We start from the raw sequence: 22,478 nt of genomic DNA, 5'->3' as shown, positions 1-22,478 counted from the left end.
TGATCTGGATCCCACCTTCTCTGAGATTGGGATCAACTGCCTTGGAGACCAGGTGTCTAATTCCTCACACATACTTGTGACCCTTTGTCTAAGCAGAAGATGCAGGAAGAGTCTCCTGAGAGCAGGAAGGTGACAGGAACTACTTGGGAAAGTGCTTAAATCTGCCTGAGTGGAAATATCCCCATGGTGGGGCAGGTCCCCTTGCAGGGAAGAAACCCTGCCTGATATGGTCTTTTGCCAAGAACCTGTCCTTCTGCCCTCACTTATCCAGGAGTCTGATCCATCCCCTGTCACTCAGACCCCACAGTGTGCATGTGTGGCTGGGGTGAGAGAGAGGTCTTGTGTAGCCCTGGGCAGTAAGCAGGCAGCTGGTGGGAGAGGGTGGCCTTCCACAGTCACAGGCCTTGATCTCTCACCCTGTGCAGCTCAGAATCCATGTCCAGGACTGGGTCTCCTCTGCTGTGTGAGGCCCCAGTGGCTCTGGCTGAGACGGTCCCTCTGAGCTGCAGGTGCTGTGAGATCCCCAGGAAGGATGTCTGGACTCCCCAGAATGCAGGAAATGGTGAGTGGTGGGGCTGGGACTCCTGGGGGAGGTGGGCTGGTTAGGACTGGTGGGAGCCAGGGGTGGCTGGACTCTGGCCTCCCTCTGTCAGCTCCAGAGTGGGCCCACCCAGAGCTGAGTCAGGTGCTGCTCCAGCTCAGCCCTGCTGCCTTCAGGCCTTGGTGTGGGCTGGTCCAGGGTGGTTCCCAGTGTGGTGCCTGTTCTGCAGCCACTTTGGCAGAGCCCTCTGTGCACAGCTGGACCCCTGCCCGAGGCTCTGAGTGTGCAGTGAAGGCAGAGGGCCTCAGGGTCTCCTGACTGAGGTGTGGGCTCCTGGGTGGAGGATGCTAAATGAGGGGTCCCTTTCCTTCCTTCTCCTGAATGCCACCCTGCTTTCCCCACCTAGTCACTGCCAGGCTCTCAGTTGATCCTCAAAACTCCAGCTGTTCACATTTCCAGACTCTGATTTCCCCTTCAGTTTCCAGCATTACCAACCCCTTAGCCTCATACTGAATTCAACTGGGCAGAGCATGAAAGATTGTTCATGAATTTGCCATGATGGGAAAGCAGAGAGCAGTCACCTGGAACTCTACTGTTACTGCTCTTTGTGCTCCTCTTCCTTTACCTTCCCCAGGTAGACACCTCATCAGAACAACTTGTGCACAGGTGTCCATTGCACACCCCACGGGGTCCTGTGTCCTCAGGCTCTGTCCTTTCCTGGACTGCCACAAGCTGCCACTCTTTGTCCTGCAGGGTGCAGGCAATTTCAGGCCCTGGGTCAGCTCCTTCTAGAGGACAGCCTGAGGTGTGGGGTGCAGCCTGCCAGGGGAGCAGCTGGAGGCCCCAGGGCTGAGAATCTCCTGGAACAGGACTCATCTAGACAGCAACCTCCTTGGGACATGGTCTCCCCCAAGCCCTGTTCTCCTTCCTTGGAGACAGGTGGGCAGCAGCCTGTGGATGCTGGTGCTGAGGGCCAGGTCAGCAGTGATTCCTGCCCCTTGCATCTCTCACAGTTGTCAAGGAGCAAGAACTCTCCAGAGCATGAGAGCCACCCAGCCCAGTGCAGTGCTGTGCAAACCTGAAAAGCCTCACAGATGGAGTCCTGGTGCAGGTCTCCTGGGAGGGCGGCCAGGGAGTATTTCAGTGAGCAGGACCAGGTGGGAGGAGGTCCAGCTGGCAGGGACTTTCTCTGGCCATGGATCCTGACATGTCTGTGCTCCCTCAGCACCAGTCCTTTGTGTTTCTCATCTGAAATGTGCTGCTTATTTATTTGAGACCAGGTTTACTCAAATGTGAAGTATATTTATTCACACATGAGCAAAGTAAAATATTCTAAAAGCGTAAAAAGAAGTAGATTTCCGAAAAGTACCTCGTTTGCCTTTTTTTTCCATTTGATTTGAGTTCTCATCTTTCTGATTCATCTGAGCATGTGTAGAATATTTCTGAAACCTCACATTTTTAAAAAATTGATTTCAAATGAATATTTGTGTGCTTGCTTGAACAATGCTCCTAGTGAAAAGAGAAAAATAAATCTGTCATTGTTGGTGCATAGAAGTGGTACATTTCCACAAAGTACGTGGTAGGTGAATTTGGAGTCCAAGAATTGATGACAATGTAGGTTGTTTTGGACTATGAAGATCTTCTTCCCAGGTATCACCACCTCTCCAGAAACCTGATGGCCAGGTATTTTCTACAGTTCTCTGAGGTTCCATGCACTCTGCTGATGGTGTCCCACAAAGGACAGAGTTTTCACTTTTTGGTGTTGATTCACTGTTAAATTTCACATGCAGATGAGGTGCAGTGAGCTAGCTGCACACCCGTCCCAGTGCTTTTTGATCAGATCAGGCCACCCACACTTCCGTCTCCTAACATTTGTCCTTTCCTGGTGTCTGTGCTCTGCTCCCCCAGCTTCACTATGAATAGTACAGTGACATGCAGTGCACTGTGGTCCCCCTGCTGTGCTGGAGGGCAGTCCTGCTGGCTCCTGCTGGGTGCATTCTGGTCCCTGATGCCCAGCCTCCTTCCCTGGTCCCATCTTCTCCCTCCCCTGTCTTCCTCACCTCTGGTAAGTACTCTGTACTTACTGTGAAGTCAGCTTGCAGCTCCCATGTGAGTGAGAGCACATGGTGTCTCTGTGCCTGGCTTATTTCACTTAGCTAGTGTCCTTCAGTTCCAGACTCATTGTTACAGATGACAGAACTGAAAACAGTTTTTGGTCAAATCATGTTTGTATATTCTCCTTAATCGTGAAGATGGTATCATATTCCGGAAACCATTCCCAAATCTGTCTTGTGAGACCTGTGTCTGCATTTTGTCCTAAGAATCGTTGAGTGTAGGAGCAAACTAGGGTAACCTGATCAGTAAATGGTAACTGGAGAACAGACAGGGCAGATGTGCACCAAAAAGAAACTATTTCAGGACCGCTCTTGGGCTCGCCAGTCCACCAGGGTGCTGGACCTGAGAAGGTGCACATGGCTCCATAAGTCTGGGATGTCTAACTTGGGTGGGGGAGGGGAAGCTCAAGAATTCCTTGTCCTCCTGGGATTGGCTGTGGTCATTTGTCAGCTTCTGATTGGTTGCTCCCTCGGGCATGTGCAGGCTCCTTGATGCCCTGCCCCCATCCAGTCACCCTAACAGTGAGGTTTACATCTTACTTCAGGACTTTGGTCCCCATGGATTTCCTGTGCACGTGTACTGTGAGGTGAGGCTCTGACTTCAGGTGTTGATATGAACAGCAAGTTTGCCAGCCATTCATTCCCCAGAGGTCTGGTTCCCCTGGAGTGACCCTGGCCCCTTGTGGCACATCCTTTCCTTCTCTGGGTCAGCCTTGTCCTGGGCCCCCATTCTCCTCCACTGCTGTATGTGTCTGCCTTTAACCAGAGCTACACTGTCTCTGTTACTGTATGTTGAGCAGGTTTTGAAATCAGGAAATATGATGCTTTTCACGTTGTTTTTTTCTTCCATTTTTGAGTCCTTGTGATTCCATGTGAACATTAGAATGATACTTCTTATTTTTGTGGAGAAATGTCATTGGTTGTGAGCATGGTGGCACATACCTATAATCCCAGTGTCTCAGGATGCTGAGGCTGAGGATCCAGAGTTCAAAGGCAACACTGGCAAAAGCGAGGCTCCAAGCCTCTCAGTGAGACCCTGTCTCTAAATAAAATACAAAATAGGGCTAGGGATGTGACTCAGTGACGGAGTGCCCCTGAGTTCAATCCCTGGGACCCTCCCCACTTTCACAATTGGAAAGTGATTGAACTGACCATGGTTAATTTGGATAATTCCTTATCCTCACAAATACCAACTATCTTTACATATATCATTTCTTTCAGAAGAATTTTGTAATTTTGTTGTTGAAGACTTGACAGATTGTTTCTAAACAAGTTAATGCCACTTTCACCCTCTGTTTCATGTCCTGGCTATTTTCAACTTCAGTTAGGCATTTATTCATCTCACTCTCTACCCTGGCTCTGTCATGTCCCATGTATTGTAGGCTTCTCTTCCAACTTGTTTTCATCTTTTACTTTCCCTAATTTTAATATGTTTGAATTTGTTATTCTTCATTATTGCTTACTGTTCTTATGTAAAAGTGCTTTTCTATTCCCTTAGAAAAAATTTCTCTGCAAACTTCTGAAACTGTTTTAGTTTTGTATTTCACAAATCTATAATGAATTAATATTTGTCCCTGGAATTGAGGGAAATGATGCATTTTTTTCAATTAGATACCTGTTTGTCATGACTCATCTTTTATATTGCATATGAATGTTCCTACTTTCCTACAATACCTTTTATGTCATTATTCAATTTTCCATATGAATTTCAAGCCACTAAAATTTTTCTTGTTGTATCTCTTTGTTCATCTCCTTGGTAATACTATGCTGTGTCCAGTAGGATAATATACAAGTTTTTTATTTATAGTCTCAGTCACTTAAGCCCTCTGAACATGCACTTTTAGGCTTGCTCCCCATCACACAAACACCATAGTGTATTTAGCCAGTCCTAGAATGAATAGCGTATTATGTAGCTTGGCTCTCTGGCACCAGTGCTTCCTAGACTATAACCGTGCACAGCATTTACTTTGCAAGATACCAAAGTGGTCATGTGTTAGGTTTGTCTGTACAACCATCCCTACCTACACATTAATAATTCCTTTACTATGGATAACCATGTATGTGTAGCCCATTGTTAATCAAAAGTGTCTTTGAGAAAAACATTGTTCTATGGTACATGGCTGTATATTGGCTAATCCAACAGTCTGCTGTCTAGAATATGATAGGTGTTACACATTTCTTAATTCTTATTGGACTTGGACATGTACTTTTTGTCGATAACTGTAATTCTGTTTGTTAATTGTCAGAAAAAGTATTTGCCACATATCCCATTGTATGTTGATATTCATTGGAGTATATCATCAAATTGTTTCTTGATGGTTCCAACTTATGTACTAGTTGGTTGAATTTGATCCAGAGTGAAGCACCTATCCATTCTACTTGTTTTCTTGGTGTAGTCACACAGGATGAACTCAATCGCCAGTTACCATGTTGTGACCACATCAGTGAAATGTCTACTACTAGTAAGCTCTTAGACTCTTTATTCAAAGGATTTTCTTTCTTTTTGTTCCTTTCTTTTTCTTTTTCTATTTTTTTTTCTTTGACATGGGCGTACTTTGATCCTTTAAGTTCTAACGTAAGAGTGGAATATAGTAATAGGATTTCCAAAATAAAACAAATGGTCAGTAAATAGTATTTTGTTTCCATACACTGTCAATCAGTATGAGTCAGCGAAAATGCTTTGTTTGGTGGGATCCCTCCCAAAAACTTAGCTCTCCCTATTGGCATGTTCAACTTTGTCTTCAGGGATTTCTAAGGAAAGATACTGTCAGGAAAACTAATATTAGCTCTCTTCTGCACATTAGGTAGTATGGCTTCATGATTCCATATATTAGATATGCACCCTACAAAGACATTAAGGGTAATCTGGGAGCACTCCTTCCTTCCTGGACTCAACAGTGAGAAGGGTGTTTTTATTTTCTGATGCCTTTCTTGATAATTGCAATCTTATACCTCTGTTTTAGTAAGTGAGTGTACACAATGAATACAAGTTTTTTTCTCCTTTTTTAAAATTTTATTTTGAAATAATTACAGATTTATACTTAGTTGCGCAAATAATGTAGGAAAATCTCACGTACTATTCATTCACATTTCCCCAAGAGATTCATCATACTATCTATAGCAACTTTAAACCAGAAAATCTTTTTTTTTAATTTTCCATATATATGTATGTCTATCTCATTCCCATCCTCAGCACCCCACCTCTCCCTTCACTTTGCTCTGCATAATTCACATTTCCTTTATTCTCCCCTACCTATGCCGTACTGTGGATCAGCGTCCCCTTATCAGAGAAAACATTTGACCTTTAGTTTTTTGGGGATTGGGTTAATTCACTTAGCAAGGTATTCTTTAGTTTACCTGCAAATGCCATAACTTCATTCTTTTCTAATACTAAGTAATATTCCATTGTGTATATGTACCATATTTTCTTTATTCATTCATCTGTTGAAGGGCATCTACGTTGGTTCCATAGTTTAGCTCTTGTGAATTGAGCTGCTGTAAACATTGATGTGGCTGCATCACTGTAGTATGCTGATTGTAAGTCCTTTGGGTATAAACCAAGGAGTGACATAGCTGGGTCAAATGGTGGCTGTATTCCAAGTTTTCCAAGAGATCTCCATACAGCTTTGCAAAGTGGTTGCACCAATCTGAAGTTTCAACAACAATGTATGAGTGTACCTTTTCCCCCACATCCTCACCAACGTCTTGTTGCTTGTACTTTTTTTTTTTTTTTTTTTTTTTTTTCTCCTTTGAGCGGCCGGGAATTTGAACCACAGTCCTTGTGCATGCTAGGCGAGCGCTCTCTAAAAGGCCCTATTTCTTCAGCTCCGCTTGTACTCTTGATAACCATTCTGACTAGAGTGAGATGAAATTTTATAGTAGTATTCATTTGCATTTCTCTTATTAAAAGAGACGATGAACATTTTTTCATACATTTTTTGTTCAAATGTCTATCGTCTGTGAAGTTTCTGCTCCGTTCCTTAACCCTTTTATTGATTGGATTATTTGCTTATTTTATTAAATATTTTGAGTTCTTTATACATCCTGGAGATGTGTGCTCTATTTGAAGGTCATGTGATCAAGATTTTCTCCCATTCTGTAGGCTCTCCCTTCTCATTGATTGATTTCTTTGCTGAGAAGAAACTTCTTAGTTTGATTTCATCCCATTTATTAATTCTTAATTTTATTTCTTCCACTCTAGAGGTCTTGTTAGGGAAGTCAGGTCCTAAGCCAACATGATGAAGATTTGGGCCTGCTTTTTCATTTTTTAGGCACAAGGTCTCTGTTTTAGTACCTTAGTCTTCAATCCACTTTTGAGTTGGGTTTTGGGCACTGTGAGAGACAGAGGTTTAATGTCATTTTTTTTACATATAGATTTCCAGTTTTCACAGCACCATAAGCTATGTTTTTTCCAAAGTGTATTTTTGCCACCTTTGCTTAGTGTGAGATAACTGTGGTTTTTTAGTTTATCTCCTTGCCCTCTTATTTTGTACCTTTGTTCTACATGACTATTTTGGTGACAATTTTATTTATGTGGAATTTTCTGTGTATCTTATTTTGTACCTTTGGTCTACATGTCTATTTTTGTTCCAGTATCATGCCAGTTCTGTTACTATTGCTCTGTAGTATAATGTGCAATGTTGTGATGTGTTCTGCTTCATTCTTCTAACGCTTGCTTTGAGTATTCTGAGTCTCTTATTTTTGCACATGTATTTCATGATTGGTTTTTCTTTTTCTATGAAAATTGCCACTTGGATTTTAGTAGGAATTGCATTGAATCTGTATTACACTCTTGATAATATGGCCATTTTGACAATATTAAGTATGTCTAGGAGCATTGAAGATCTTCTTTTCTTCCAAGGTCATCTTCAATTTCTTTCTTGAGTGTTGTGTGGTTTTCATTGTACAGGTCTTTCTCCTCTTTTTTTGGATTGATTCCCAAGTATTTTATTGTTGAGGCTATCGTGAATGAGGTTTTTCACCGATTTTCTCTTGCAGTGTGTTCATCACTTATGTGTAGAAATGCAGTTGATTTGTGTATTTTTTAATATTCTACTGCTTTGCTGAATTCATTAGGGAGTTCTAGAAGTTTCTGGTGGGATTTTTTTGGTCTTCTAAATTTAGACTCATGGCATGAGAAATAGTGATAGTTTGAGTTCTTCTTTTCATATTCGTATCCCTTCAATTTCTTTCACCAGTCTGATTGCTCTGGTTCAGAGCACAAGTTTGTTTTTTTTTTTGTTTGTTTGTTTTGTTTTTTTTTTTTTTTTTGTTTTTTTTTTTTTTTTTTGTGGTTCTGGGGATTGAACCCATAGCCTTGTGCTTGCAAGGCAAACGCTCTACAAACTGAGCTATATCCCCAACCCTAAAAGTACAAGTTTTGATGACTAAATCATGGACTAAATATTTGGAAATCATAGAAACATGAGAACATCTCCTACATTGAGAATACAACCCTCATGTCATCACTCTCTCCTGGCATGCACTACATTTTTATGGGACATTTTAGAACTCAGTGGCCTTTGATGATGTGACTGTGAACTTCACTAAAGAAGAGTGGGCTTTGCTGGATCCTTCCCAGAAGAATCTCTACAGAGATGTGATGCAGGAAGTCCTTAGAAATCTGGCTTCTGTAGGTAAGGATCATGTTTCATTACATAATCAAATACAGAGCACTGGGGAGTATTTTTTCTCTCTCATGAATTTGGAATGTGAAAAGGCAGTATTTTGTGGAATGAACTGGGCCTAATGTCATTGCACTGTGCTGAATAAATACCAGAATTCTTTTTTACCACATTTGTTCATGTTCTTTATTGTTGCATTATAGTTGTTCAAATTATAAATCCCATAATTCTTTCTGAAATAATGATGTTTCATAATTACTGTCCTGGGTCTATATTTTAGGAGCCAGATCTGAGGTCCATAATGTTGAAGATCAGAACACAAATCCCAGGAGAGATATAAGGTAATTTGTAGTTGTTAGGGTAAACATAGTGCCTTGAGGTAATTCTAGCCTGTTTTATAATTTTACAAATAAGCAAAGAAAACAAACATGATGTGAATTACATTTATTCTTTTTTCACCAGATATAAATTTTAATGTAAGATACATGTTTCGTGTATTTAAAATAATTGATTTTTGACAGTACTAACAAAGTGCATTCATGATAGCACTGTTTTTGGAGTGGCTATGGAGAAGCATTATTGCAAAGTAATCATGATATTGTCTTTCAGTCTAGACAATACAGAAAGCCAGAAGTTTCATTGACCTTGGTTATAGTGTAATTCTAATGCCTTTTACTAAATGCTCAAGTATAATGAGCCAACCATAAATTGTGCTTGTAATTTTTTTTTTTTTAGAAGTCATATGATAGGCTCTGTAAAAATTTAAAAAGGTACTCTGGAAAAATGTTCAGTGATGTTCCAAGTCCAGTCTTAAAAGAACATTCCTGCTAGAAAGTCCATGTGAAAGTAGTATGTGTGGACACATCTTCATTTATCAATTTTTCTTTAACAGGCACATTATATCTCACTCTGTAAACAAAGCATTTGAGAATCAGGAGAGTGGAGGGAAGCCAAATAAACTTAAACAGAACAGTAAATTCTTCATTCCTCTCCTAAGTGTTCAAAGACAAGCATCAGAGCATACTGTAAATGGACCTTATGGATGTTTGACATGGGGAAGAGAATTGAGTTCCAGGTGTTTTCAAGAATATGGAGGGTATCATATTAGGGACAATCCATGTGGATATAAGAAACTTGGAAAAGACTTCTCTGGTTCAAATTACTTTCAAAAACGTATACAAACTTATACTGCAGAGACAGCTAATAGATGGAAACAATGTAGGAAAACCTTCATTAGCTCTCCTAACCTTCAGTTACATGAACAAACTCATACAGGAAAGAAGTCCTATGAATGTAACCAATGTGGGAAAGTCTTCACTAGGTCTTCTTACCTTCAAGTACATAAACGAATTCATACTGGAGAGAAGCCCTATGAATGTAAACAATGTGGGAAAGCCTTCACTACTTCATATAATCTTCAAATACATAATCGAACTCATACTGGAGAGAAACCCTATGAATGTAAACAGTGTGGAAAAGCCTTCACTCACTCCACTCAACTTAAATCACATGAAAGAACTCATACAGGAAAGAAGCCCTATGAATGTAAACAATGTGGGAAAGCCTTCACTAGGTCCTCTTACCTTCAAATACATAAACGAACTCATACTGGAGAGAAACCCTATGAATGTAAGGACTGTGAGGAAACCTTCACTTCGTCCCGGCACCTTCACTTACATGAAAGATCTCATACAGGAAAGAATCCCTATGAATGTAAACAATGTGGGAAAGCATTCTGTAGTTCCTCTTACCTTCAAATACATAAACGAACTCATACTGGAGAGAAACCCTATGAATGTAAGCACTGTGGGAAATCCTTTATTTCATCCAGTAACCTTCACTCACATGAAAGAACTCATACAGGAAAGAAGCCCTATGAATGTAAACAATGTGGAAAAGCCTTCTGTAGTTCCTCTTCTCTTCAAATACATAAACAATCACATACTGGAGAGAAGCCCTATAAATGTAATCAATGTGAAAAAGCCTTTACTACTTCATTTTACCTTCAAATACATAATCGAACTCATACTGGAGAGAGGCCCTATGAATGTGAACAATGTGGGAAAGCCTTTGTTTCAACAAGTGACCTGCACTCACATGAAAGAACTCATACAGGAAAGAAGCCCTATGAATGTAAACAATGTGGGAAAGCCTTCACTACTTCCTCTTACCTTAAAATTCATAAACGAACTCATACAGGAGAGAAGCCCTATGAATGTGAACAATGTGCAAGAGCCTTCACTACTTCATCTCACCTTCAAAAACATAATCGAACTCATACAGGGGAAAAGCCCTATGAATGTAAGCAGTGTGGAAAAGCCTTCACTCGGCCCGTTCATCTTCACTCTCATGAGAAAATTCACACAGGACAGAAGCCCTATGAATGTAAACAATGTGGGAAAGCCTTCACTAGGTCCTCTTACCTTCAAATACATAAACGAACTCATACAGGAGAGAAACCCTATGAATGTAAACAATGTGGAAATGTCTTATTACTTCGACTGCACTTCAAAAACATTATCGAACTCATACAGGAGAGAAGTCCTATGAATGTAAACAGTGTGGAAAAGCCTTCACTGTTTCGTCTAGCCTTCAAATACATAATCGAACTCACACTGGAGAGAAGCCCTATGAATGTGAGCGATGTGGAAAAGCATTCACTGCTTCCTCTTACCTTAAAATACATAAACAAACTCATACTGGAGAGAAAATCTATGAAGGTAAGCAGTGTGGTTAAATCTTCACTCTGTCCAGACTCTTTCACTTACATAAGCAAACTTGTATAAGAGAGATGCCCTGTAAATGGAAACAATTTGGGAAAGGCTTTACTGTTTGCTCTTACCTTCAGATACATAAGTAGACTCATACTGGGGAGAAGCTGTATGAATTTAAGCAGTGTGGAACACTTTCAGTACTTCCTCTTACCTTGAAATACTTAAGTGAGCTAGAGAGAAGCTCTGGTACGGTTTGTATTTCAGGTGTCCCCCAAAAGTTTAAGTGTAAAATGATGCAAAAAGGATCAAATGAGGAGCAATTTCGTCTTGAGAGTCTTAACCACATCAGTGAATTAATCTCCTTATAGGAATTAACTGGTAATTGAAGGGGTAGGTAGTGATTGGAGATTGTGGGAATTATGGGTATGACTTTGGTGTATATGTGTTTGGCCATTGGAGACCTCTCACTCTGCTTTGTGTCCATGATGTGAGCTGTTATCCTTTGTCACATGCTTCCACTATGATATTGTGCCTCACAAGTGCCCGAACAATGGAGCCTTGTTTCTTTTTTTTTTTTTTTTTTTTTTTTTGGTGGTTTGATTTTATTAACAAAAAAAGTGATGTATATTTTAATAGATTAGGAAAATAATAATAGCCAACATAAGAATAATCCTTACATTTTTTAATCTTCTTAAGTCTCCTGAAGTAGGGTACATTTTATTTATTTATATTTTTTAAATTTTATTTGTTCTTTTAGTTAAGCATGACAGTAGAATCTATTTTGATATATTTATACAAGCATGGACTATATCTTATTCTAATTAGGATCCCAGTCTTGAGGAGGTATAGAATGTTGAGAGTAGGGTACATTTTACAAATGATGGTAAGTTACAAGATTACACAGTTAATAGATGACAGAGGTAGGATTCATACCCAGCCAATCTACTTTCAAAGTCTTATCTTTTTTTATTGTTGATTTGTTTTTTGGTACTGGAAATGGAACCTAAGGGCACTTTAAGTCACATCCCTCCTGGGCTTTTTTGTTTTGTTTTGTTTTTTGTGTTTGAGACAGGGTCTTACCAAGCTGCTTAAGGCCTCACTAAATTGCTGAGGCTGGCCTCAAACTTGTGATCCTCCTGTCGCAGCCTCCCGAGTAACTGAATTACAGACATGTGCCACCATGCCTGGTTCCATAGTTAACCACTTCAATATAGTTCTTGTAAATTCAGGGTTTTTTTGTTTTTTTTTTTAGAATTCTCTTTTTAATTGACCAATAAAAATGATATATTTTATCATGTATACATTATGGAATTGCTCAGTTAATTAACATATACATTATCTCATGTGTTAAAATTTCTTGTAGTGGAAACACTTTTAAAATCTATTTTCGGTGATTTTCCCAAAGTAAAGAACATTGTTTCACATATAGTCACCATATTGTACAATAGAGCTCTTAAACTTATTCCTCTTACCTAACTGAAATAGAACATAATCTTAAACACAAAAAGGACAGAGTAAGAAGGAAAGTACTGATACATTTTGACACCTTAAAAGTTAGATCTTCTGTCTGGGAAAAAAATGACAAATAAAAATACATGTCCATAGACTGAGAAAAGGTATTTGCAACTCATCACCAATGAAATATTAAAATCAAGAACATTATAAAATATTTCAGAAATCAATAATATTGGAAAGAAATATTAAATGTATTAATTTATAATTGAATATATTTTATAATTATTAAAATATGTAACAATACATTCACAGAGGAAGAAAGATGTTCAATAAATATATGTAAAGATAGATGTTCAACCTTTTTAGTATTAGAAATGCAAACTAAAATAAGGACTTTTTTAATTCACAAGTTTGAAATTATTAACTGTTCATGATAATGAGGATATATAACTAAGGCATGACTGGAGGGGTGTAATCACTTTGGAAAGCTACTTGTAACTGTAACAGTGGTCTACTGTTCTGCCACTGCAACTTATTATTTTTTTTTATTGTAAAAAAATGGGATACATGTTGTTTCTGTTTGTACATGGAGTAACAGCATATCATTTGCATATTCATACATTTACATAGAGTAATGATGTTTGATTCATTCCGTTATTTTTTTCATTCCCTCCACCTCTCCCATCTCTCTTTTCCCTCCTTCCTCCATTCTTGCCCCCCTCCCACCACCCATTATGTGTCATCATCCGCTTATCAGTGAGATCATTCGTCTTTTGGATTTTTGAGATTGGTTTATCTCACTTAACATGATATTCTCCAATTTCATCCATTTGCCTGCAAATGCCATAATTTTATTATTCTTTATAGCTGAGTAATATTTCATTGTATATATATACCTGGAGCCTTCTTTCTACGGATGGAGACCTAAAATAAACTCTCCCTCTTCTACAATTGTACTTGATGCCTCTTTTAGACACAATAGTGAGAAAACTCAGTAAAATATACGTTGGTCCTGAGAGTTGGGTCATTGGTGTGACTAACGTGATCATATGGTTCATGAGCATTTAGAGCATTTTGGAATTGGAAGAATTTTGAGATGTTTAGCAGTACAAGCTGGAAACGGCTTAGTTTGTCTGGGGAGCTTAATGGCCGATACTGGTGAAAGCTCAGAAGGCCAGAATGCATATAAGACTGTGGACAGGGAAGACAGGAATCAACAGTGTTTACAGGAAAAGGAGGACACCATTACTAATGACTAGAGGCCATTCCTGTTACGTTTGGCAAAGAAGTGTGCATTTTACCTGTGTCCTTGTACTTTCTGAGACATTTTAAATGGGATGGACTTCTTTATATGGCACAAGAAATTTCTAGGCAGTATAGCATTCAGGCATTGGCATGCATTTTGCTGGCAAGCTTTAGCCAGATTTATTGTCCTAATCAGGAGCAGAAAGCAGAGCATAGCAGAAAGATTTGGAAAACATAGACTTGAAGAGTAAAATTGGAGGTAAGGAAGTTGCAGTTGTTAAAGACTTTGCTGCCACTAAAGAAATGCTAAATACTTTGACCAGACAAAACAAGAAAGATGGCCTGAGGGCATCTCAGGAGCTGGCAAAAACCACACCATTCTCATGAAACTCAAGGAAGTAACAGTTAAAATTCTCTAGAGAAGAGACCAGTGCACATAAGGTGTTTCTGTGAAGATATGAAAGTAAGGCAAGATAGAACAGGCAACATGCAGCAGGGTCAGAGTCCCTTTGGGCACTCCCAGACAAGGTAAGGTGTGCATATTTGATGAGGAAGCTGAAGGAGCTGTGGAGACCCTGGAGATTAAAAAATACCACTAATATGGGATGTCGTCCTAGGGGAAAGCTGCAGGAACTGAGCACAGACAACTAAACAGAAAGACCATTCAGATGCAACCATCAGACCACCATGGCATAGCTGCATAAGCCCTTTTTGAAGAGAACATCACAATGTCACATGCCCCTCGTGCCAGACATGGAGCTACAGGACCTGTTTGCCCAGTTGGATTTTGTTTTATCTATGGTCCTATCCCTTCTTTCTATGCACCTATTTTTGTAAATTAAAATGTGTTAGAAAACCACACCAGACACAGGAAATCACATAAGGGAGTTTATTAAGCAAACAGTGTGTCCTGCAGGGTAAGAGAGGAAATGAGAGGAAAAGAGAAAGGGTGTGCACAAGAAAGAGAAATGTGAGGAGGAGAAAGAAAGTAGGAGAGAAAGCATGAGAAAAGATGGTGGGGTAGCTACCCTTAAGTAGTTGAATTCCACCGGACTAACAGGGAACCAATAACGGGGAAGGATGCTTGCAAGCTGAATGATGAACCAATAGCTCTCTAGGATGTTCATAAATTGACAAGTGGTTGGGAGGCAGGGAAAATCGCTGCATCGGAAAGGGACGGGAGAGCAGCTTTCAGAGTGACAAACTAGGTTGTGATGCAAACGCAAGGAGAGCAGCTTTCAGACTGACAGTTGTGATGCAACGGAAATGGGAGGGGAGCAGCTTTGTATTACATTCCCCTGTTTCTGTTTTTATAAGAAAATCTTTTGTTCTCCAGTTCTTTCCCGACTTCTCTCTCCTTCCTGCCTAAGTGACTAGGGCTGGTTTTGCAGGTGAGATGTAAAAAGTCCATTCTCCCAGGGGCAGTCTTTAACTTCCAGACTTCCAGAGGCAGTTGTTTTTCATGGACTTCATTTCCTCGATTGACTGATCCCCTATTTCTGTACTAACTGCCTGTCCCCAATTCTGGCTTCATTCACCACTCTAATTTTAGGAACTCCTTTACTGCTGTAGGGAAAGAAGGGCAATGATTGATTTGGCTTCTTTGAGCTGCAAGGGGGCAGTATGCGGCAAGCAGTTTGGAGTTTCCTTTTAAAATTTGGGTTAATTGAGGGGTGCATGTTAGAATTCTCATTGGGAAGAGCAGGTTGTAAAGGCATCTGAGGATGGGTGCTTCTATGAGAGAAGAACAAAAAGACATGAGTACTGAAATGAGATTAGTACAAGATAAATGTTGCAGAATCTGGAACATACCAATGAATATCATGAAGATGACAGAAGTCAATAATTCCTCACCAGGGGGTTGGAAGAACTGAGATGTTGTTCCCATAACAAGGCCTAGAAAAGGCAGAGAAGACGAGGCATTTATTTGGGAATTTTAACATTGTCTAGGTTATCAGGAATGTAAATACAACGTTTAGTAGAGATAATAACAAACACAGATTAAGCCTACCTGTGTCTGTAGACCTTAAACTGACTAAAAACTTCTGACTCTGGCAGTTTCTCTTGATAGTTATAAGGCACATTTGCCTGAGAATGTCTCTTTTGTAGCTTTTAGTCTTTATTCTAGTGGGCTATCACAAGTGTACATCTTATGTTACATTTAACTATTATTTGTTTTAAATGCTCAAGAATGACTATATTTTGGTTTTAACTGTTTTGCTAGGTGTCTAAGATCAAGCTGGTCAAAGTGACTTGTTCCTGTCTGTTAAAGAGTCAGCTGAGTTCTAACAGGAGTCACTCATAGAGAACTTGAGAGCTTTAACTTTAGTGCTATCCATTAGGCAGAGTCTCCTCAATGAGGTGGCTTCCCTTGAAAGCACCAGGGATGTCTTTCTTTTTCCTTGACCCTCCTCTGCAGCAGGTGTACTGATTGGGTTTTCATCCTCTAGTGGCCTCATCAATCTCCCTGACCAGGAGGTCGTGTGACCCAGAGTTTCAAAGATCCTTTGAGAAGTCCTCTTGTTCCCTGGGTTCAGGCTGACTTTGAGGGCAAGATACTGGTTTTTCCTGGCCTCTGTATTTAATCTCAATCTCTAAGTTTGATCTTAACCATTCAGCAAGCCAGTCTCACCAGGCATAAAGTAAGAGTGCTGGGCTTTAATTTCAATGTCTATGACTTTACTGTTACTTACCCCCCCCTTTGATCTAATCGTGGTTTACATTATCTGACCTATAGGTGGTGGCTTACTATTTCAAGTTAATTTCTGGTGTTCACTCTTGAAGCAGTACTTCTGCAAAATATTGATCAGACAACAATTAAGAGATTACAAGGAAAATACAAAATGAATCACCAACAATAAAACATTCAATTTGTGCAATAACTATCTTGAATTTTGGCTCAGTTATTCACTATATCCCGTGTTTGAGATCACAGTAATCTTTACAACAAACATCAAACTTTTGAACCCAACATTAAATGTGTTAGTGTGGCTTACTTTGGAGCCATTCTAACGTGCAGGAGTGTTGTGAGGCAGAGCCTTATCTCAGGTAAGGTGGGGCTTTTCACAAATCTTTGGTAGAAAAGTTCTAATCCTGAAACTAATTTTTTTCCTCTTTTGCCATGACCAGCACGACCAAATTCTCAAGTTCAGTGAGTTCAAAGGAGTATTAGAAAATAAAGGTTTATAAACAGAGATTTTGAAGAATAAGTTGAGATCAGATGGAGCTCTGTTCTGTGATGGAAATGCAGATCTAAAGAGTTATGTCAGCAATCTATATATGTATGTAAGCATTATTCTTTGTTTTCAGGAAAGTTACAGAGACTAGGACATTAACGTAACTTTTTTTTTTCCCAGAGCTATAAAGTGCAATGTTAGGAGCTCTGTGTATCTCTCAAGGAAATCCACTGTCCAAAGTTACTGTAAGGTGGGCAGGAACCAGAGAAGGGAGCTGGTGAAACACTGGTTATCTAGCAAAAGAATTACTTTCTGCCCAAGAACTGTGTGTCTGAGATCAATGTCAGAGCTGATAGGACTCCTACATAGAGCCACCCCAGGGAGGGTACTGCCACAGCAGTTAGGCATCTTGTGACCCTGCACAGGAGCACTCCCAGGCACCAGGCATGCCACAGTCATGAGGACAATGACCCCAATCTCAATCACTGTTGTCCCATTTTTGCTACTGCGCATTACACTTTCTTAAATGTCATTTTAAGAAGTTTACATATATTGACTCCTGAGTCTATATGAACATTAGTTAAAACAATTTAACATTATATCTAAAACATGAGTTAAAGAAAGAGTGAGAGAGCTTTAAATTTCCTTCTGTGTGGCAAAATGCTTTCCTGTTTTGTGATATTAACCTTTAAACAAATCAGGCTCTCAATAACTTTTAGAAATACATTTACATTTAATTTTTTTTATCTCAGTGTAAAAAGTAACAAATTTTACATATACCCTATTGATGACAGGTCCTATAATAGAACATTAAATGATGAGTTTAAAATTACCATTACAGACAAGTTTAATTTGGAGAATAGCAGCTTCATAAATTTTCTGCTTTAAAGGCTTGTATACCTGGAAATTATGAACACATTTAACATACAAAGAATAATGTTTAAGTATGTTACTCCATGGAATAACTTTGTAACTGAATCAGATGTCTCTAACAGACATGTTTGAGTAATCCCATACATGTCATCTCTAATTCACTCATCTTATTATTAAAAATACCCAAGATGTCAGAGAAGTTTAAAAAAAAAATGATATCAGACAGGTGTACCAACAGTATTTGCCGTCTCTTTGCTGTTGAAGAAAAGTCCTAGAAAAATTGATGTTAAACATTTTATAAGCTTGAACATTTTATTAGTTTGACCACCTACAGACTTGTGAGTTAATTTTAAAGACATTTTGCCCTTATTAGTTTACCCAATTTAAATCACTTGAATTAAAAGTATTTTGATCCATTTTTTTTATTTTAAATTTTATGCGTGCTTATATTTAACACAAAAGTAAAGGGCTTGTAGTGTTTATCTCCATTGCAATGTAACAGATGTTCAAAAAATAACTCTAGAGTTGGATAAAAAGAACTGATCAAACATCATTAATCTAGGTATGTAGGATCAAAATTGTGAGCTCAAATATAGCATTTAAGAAAAGAAAAGTCATAGAAGAAAAATTATAATGGCCATTAATTATAGCATGAGACAGGGAGAAGGAGAATGGCAAGAAGGAGAAGGGAAAAGAGAAGAGGTAAAAGGGAGAGATAAAGTGTTGTGTTGCATCTCAGGAGAAATTTAAAATGGACACTTTTTTTTTCTTGGGTTTGAAACTGGTCTCCCACTGAGCATTCTGGCTTCCTTCGTTTACATTTCAATGTACTTGACTGACATCTGAAAGGAGCTAACAGGTTCTAGCAGAAACTTGATGCCTAGGTCATTTTCAATTCGGGTTTGGATGCAGAAAATTGTGAACCAATCTCTCACTACTTGTGAGGAATGGGGCTGCTATATCATACTATTGGGACATGCCACTGACTGTTGAGCTGGTTACTCCCTCTACACCTGCATATGTGGTACCTTGGGGCAGGAGGACTAGGTGGGTTGGGCCAGGGAATGGAAGTAGAAACAGAATGGGGTAAAGGAGATGGAGAAGGGGCCAGAGCCACTCAAGCCTGCAGGAAGAGCAAAGAAGTGCAAGAAAGAAGAGACTTGATAAGGAATCCCTTTTCATCTGCCCACTTGCTCATGGAAGCTGTGTGCCATTACACAAATGAATTTTTATGACATTAAGCCAGGGGTCGGGAGAAAGATTCCCAGGGTTCAATCTGCCAGAATGGAGGACCCAGATGCCATGGTGGAGACTGATGCAGCCGAGTCTGTGGCTAAGGCATATGTGGCCATTTTGGATTGATTATCTAAGGGTACTCTGGCCAAATATAAGCCAGGAGTCAGGTAAAGGGTTGAATCTGCTGAAATTGAGGACCCAGGTCCCATGGTGGAGACAGATACAACCAAGTCTGTGCCCCAGTATCCAGAGGCCACACAGTAGTTGGTTGGAGTCGAGGAGGCAGGACAGTGATGGTGTCATCACACAAGCATCAGTCTGTGTGCTGGGCAAAAGCTGAGAGGGTTGAGAACCTGATATCAGGGTTTTTGACTGTGAGCGTGAGCGTTAAGACGAGCCTCAACCCTGAGAGAAAATCTCCACCTTAAAATCAGGAACCCACCCAGGAGATAAGACTAAGGGGGCCAGCCATCATGGTGGGGGGTATCCGAACCCCTCAGCTGCCTTGAGGGTCCCAGATAAATTGGCCTAGGGAACCCACCTAGAGGACTCACCAATCTGAATTCTGGTGATGGATGCAGAGAGAACGTCTGGGCAAAATGGAAGGTGAGGCTGTGTCCAGGGGGCACTGGGGCATCAGATGGGTTTCCACTTGCTTAAGAGACAGTGGGAGAGCCCATCCCAGTCATGGCACCAATGTAAAAACCAGAAACCACTCCGGACATGGAAACTCACATAAGAGGGTTTATTAAGCAAAGAGAGTGTCTCTCTGCAGGGTAAGAGAGAAAATGAGAGGAAAAGAGAAAGGGCACGTACAAGAAAGTGTGTGAAAAGTGAGGAGGAGAAAGAAAGTGAGTAGGAGAGAGAAAGCATGATAAAAGATGGTGGGGTAGCTACCTTTAAGCAATTGAATTTTGCCGGGCTAACAGGGAACCAATAACAGGGAAGGATATTTGCAAGCTGACTGATGAACCAACAGCTAGCTAGGATGTTCACAGACTGACAAGTGGTTGGGAGGTGGGGAAATGGCTGCACCGGAAAGGGCAGGGAAGCAGCTTTCAGACTGACGGTTGTGATGCAACAGAAAGGGCAGGGGAGCAGCTTTGTATTACAAAATGTGTAATTTTACAAATTAGTTGTAAATAGCCTTTCATTTTTAAAGTAGCTTATAGGGTGAGTTTGAACTGCGTCTGAGAAGAGACTTTGGAATTGGACTTCTGGGCAGTCTTGGAAATGGGAAAATGTCCTTTGCATTGGAGAGTTTTGTGTGCTTTTGGGGGCCAGTGTTGGAAAGTTACAGTTTGCATGTGAGGATGTCCCCCCCATTCTCATATTTAAGCCAATGCAAGAAGATTCAAAGGATAATTGATTTTGTTGAGACAGTCTTTACCCAATGAGTGAATTAATCCCCTGATAGGGATTTGATCAGTGGCAACTTCTGGTGTTCAACACTGCCAAACCTGTGGGTCAGGTGAGGGGCAATGGGGATTAGAAAAAAAGACTCACAAATGTAGATTTTAAAGCAGGTGGCATGCTACTTTTGATGGAGAAGCAGCTCTAAAGAATTATGCCAGAAATCTTTATGTATGTCTCAAAAGCAGGTTAAAGAGTGTGCAAGCCTTATTTGTATTCAGGGAAGTTGCATAAAATAGTACATCTATGTAGCTTTTCCACTGTTGTAACGTGCTCTGTTGGAAGCTTTGTGTAGCTTTCAAGGAAGTTCACTGTTTAAAGTTACTGTTACGTGGGTAGAAACAGAAGCAGAAATCTGTGGCTGCCCAGCATAAGAATTTATCTATTTTCAGGAGTTGTGTGCCTGCAATCAATGTCAGAGTTGATAGGAATCTTGCACAACACCTCCTCATGCAGGGCATTGCCACATCAGCTAAGCATCCTGTGCCGTGGCACAGAAACATTCCCAGGCACTGAGCATCCACAGCCATGAGGTCATCAGAGACCTGTAGTCTTAACCACTGCTGTCCCATCCTCTGTCATCCTATCCTCTGTCACTGCTCTCCACATTAACTGAACTTGTAGGGTGTGGCTGGAGGAGTGAGAATTGGGGATGTGGCTTTGGGTATATATTTGTGTTTAGCCAGTGGATACCTCTCTCTGCTTCCTGATCCTAGTGTGAGCTGCTTCTCTCTGGCACACTCTCCTGCCATATGTTCTGCCTCACCTCAAGCCCTGAGAAATAGAGCCTGCTGTCTATGGATTAAGACCTTTGAAGTCATGAGCCCTTAAGTCATCTTTTTTTACCTCTACAATTTTGCTGGTTGGGTCATTTAGTCACAGCAGCAAAATAACTGATAAAAACAAGCCCTATGAATGTAAACAATTGAAAAAGTCATCTTCAAATACATATATAAATTCACACTGATGAGAAGGCTTACAGATGTCAATGATATTGGAGAGCCTTCATTTTTCCTTCTTGCCTTCACAGGCATAAATCAATTCATATTGGAGAGAAGCCTTATAAATGTAAGCAATGTGGCAAAGCCTTCACTCAGTCCAGTTACCTTGACTTACAAGGACAAATTTATACTGGGGAGAAATGATAGCTGTTAACAATGAGGTAAATCCTTCACTATTTCTGATTATCTTCACAGGCATGAATAGTCTCCTACTGGTGAGAAGCCTTATGAGTGTAAGCAATGTTGCAAAGCCTTTACACACATGAAGAAACTCAAACTGGAGAGAAACGCTTTGAATGTAAGAAATGTGGGACAGCATTCACTAATTTTGCTCACTGTAATAGGCACAAAATAGCTCATACTGAAGAGAAACTAAATGTGAAGAATGTGCTAAAGACTTCAGTAACTAATTCTACTTACCTTCATATAAATGAATTTTGTCATTCTAGAGAGAAACCTCACAGATATAAATGTGAGATGGCCTTCACTAGTTCAAATTGCCTTCAAATGCATTGTGAATGTTAATTGGGGTCCAGATATAATGGTGAAGGGGAGAGCAATAAAGAGGCAAGCAAACAATTGGCTTCCATGTGCTTTTATTATCTATTTCAGGATCATATCAAGTTAATTAGGTTACATAGTACAGTTAGCTTTGTGCATGTGCATATCACATAACATGCTTCTCAGAGTCCACTTTTACCAAATGTTCCTATAAGATAACATCTCCAGGCCTGAAGAACAGAGGAGTTGCAGAGCATTTCTAAGCCATTCAAACAGGGGATTGATTGTTCTGAAAAGTTTTCTCAACTTGAGAGCGTCACTCCTCTGTACATTGACTGGCCTGAACTCCCTACATCTTTTCTTTTTGTTTTGTATGTCTTTTGAATGAACAGAACTTCTGTGTAAGGAAGGTGGAGGGAGAGAGCAAGGCAGATGTTGGCAAAAACAATCAGAGCATGATGAGGCAAGTATCAAGAAACATCCTCCACTGTAAAGCTGTTTGATTCGTGTAATATTTAGTAGCAATGAGGTTCAATAATTTAATAAATCCCAACATCCATCACCTTGTTGCACCTTTTTTCTGAT

At 40.0% G+C, this 22,478-nt stretch overlaps 1 pseudogene; it reads left to right on the top strand.

The window, feature by feature from the left end:
* The window catches only part of LOC124973408 (zinc finger protein 14-like), a 70,764-nt pseudogene extending 48,539 nt beyond the window's left edge, over positions 1 to 22,225 (top strand).
* Positions 22,226 to 22,478: the final 253 nt, after the last annotated feature.

The sequence above is a fragment of the Sciurus carolinensis genome, assembly GCF_902686445.1.
Source record: "Sciurus carolinensis chromosome 19 unlocalized genomic scaffold, mSciCar1.2 SUPER_34, whole genome shotgun sequence".
Classification (NCBI taxonomy): domain Eukaryota; kingdom Metazoa; phylum Chordata; class Mammalia; order Rodentia; family Sciuridae; genus Sciurus; species Sciurus carolinensis.
This window is presented reverse-complemented; position numbering and strand designations above follow the sequence as displayed.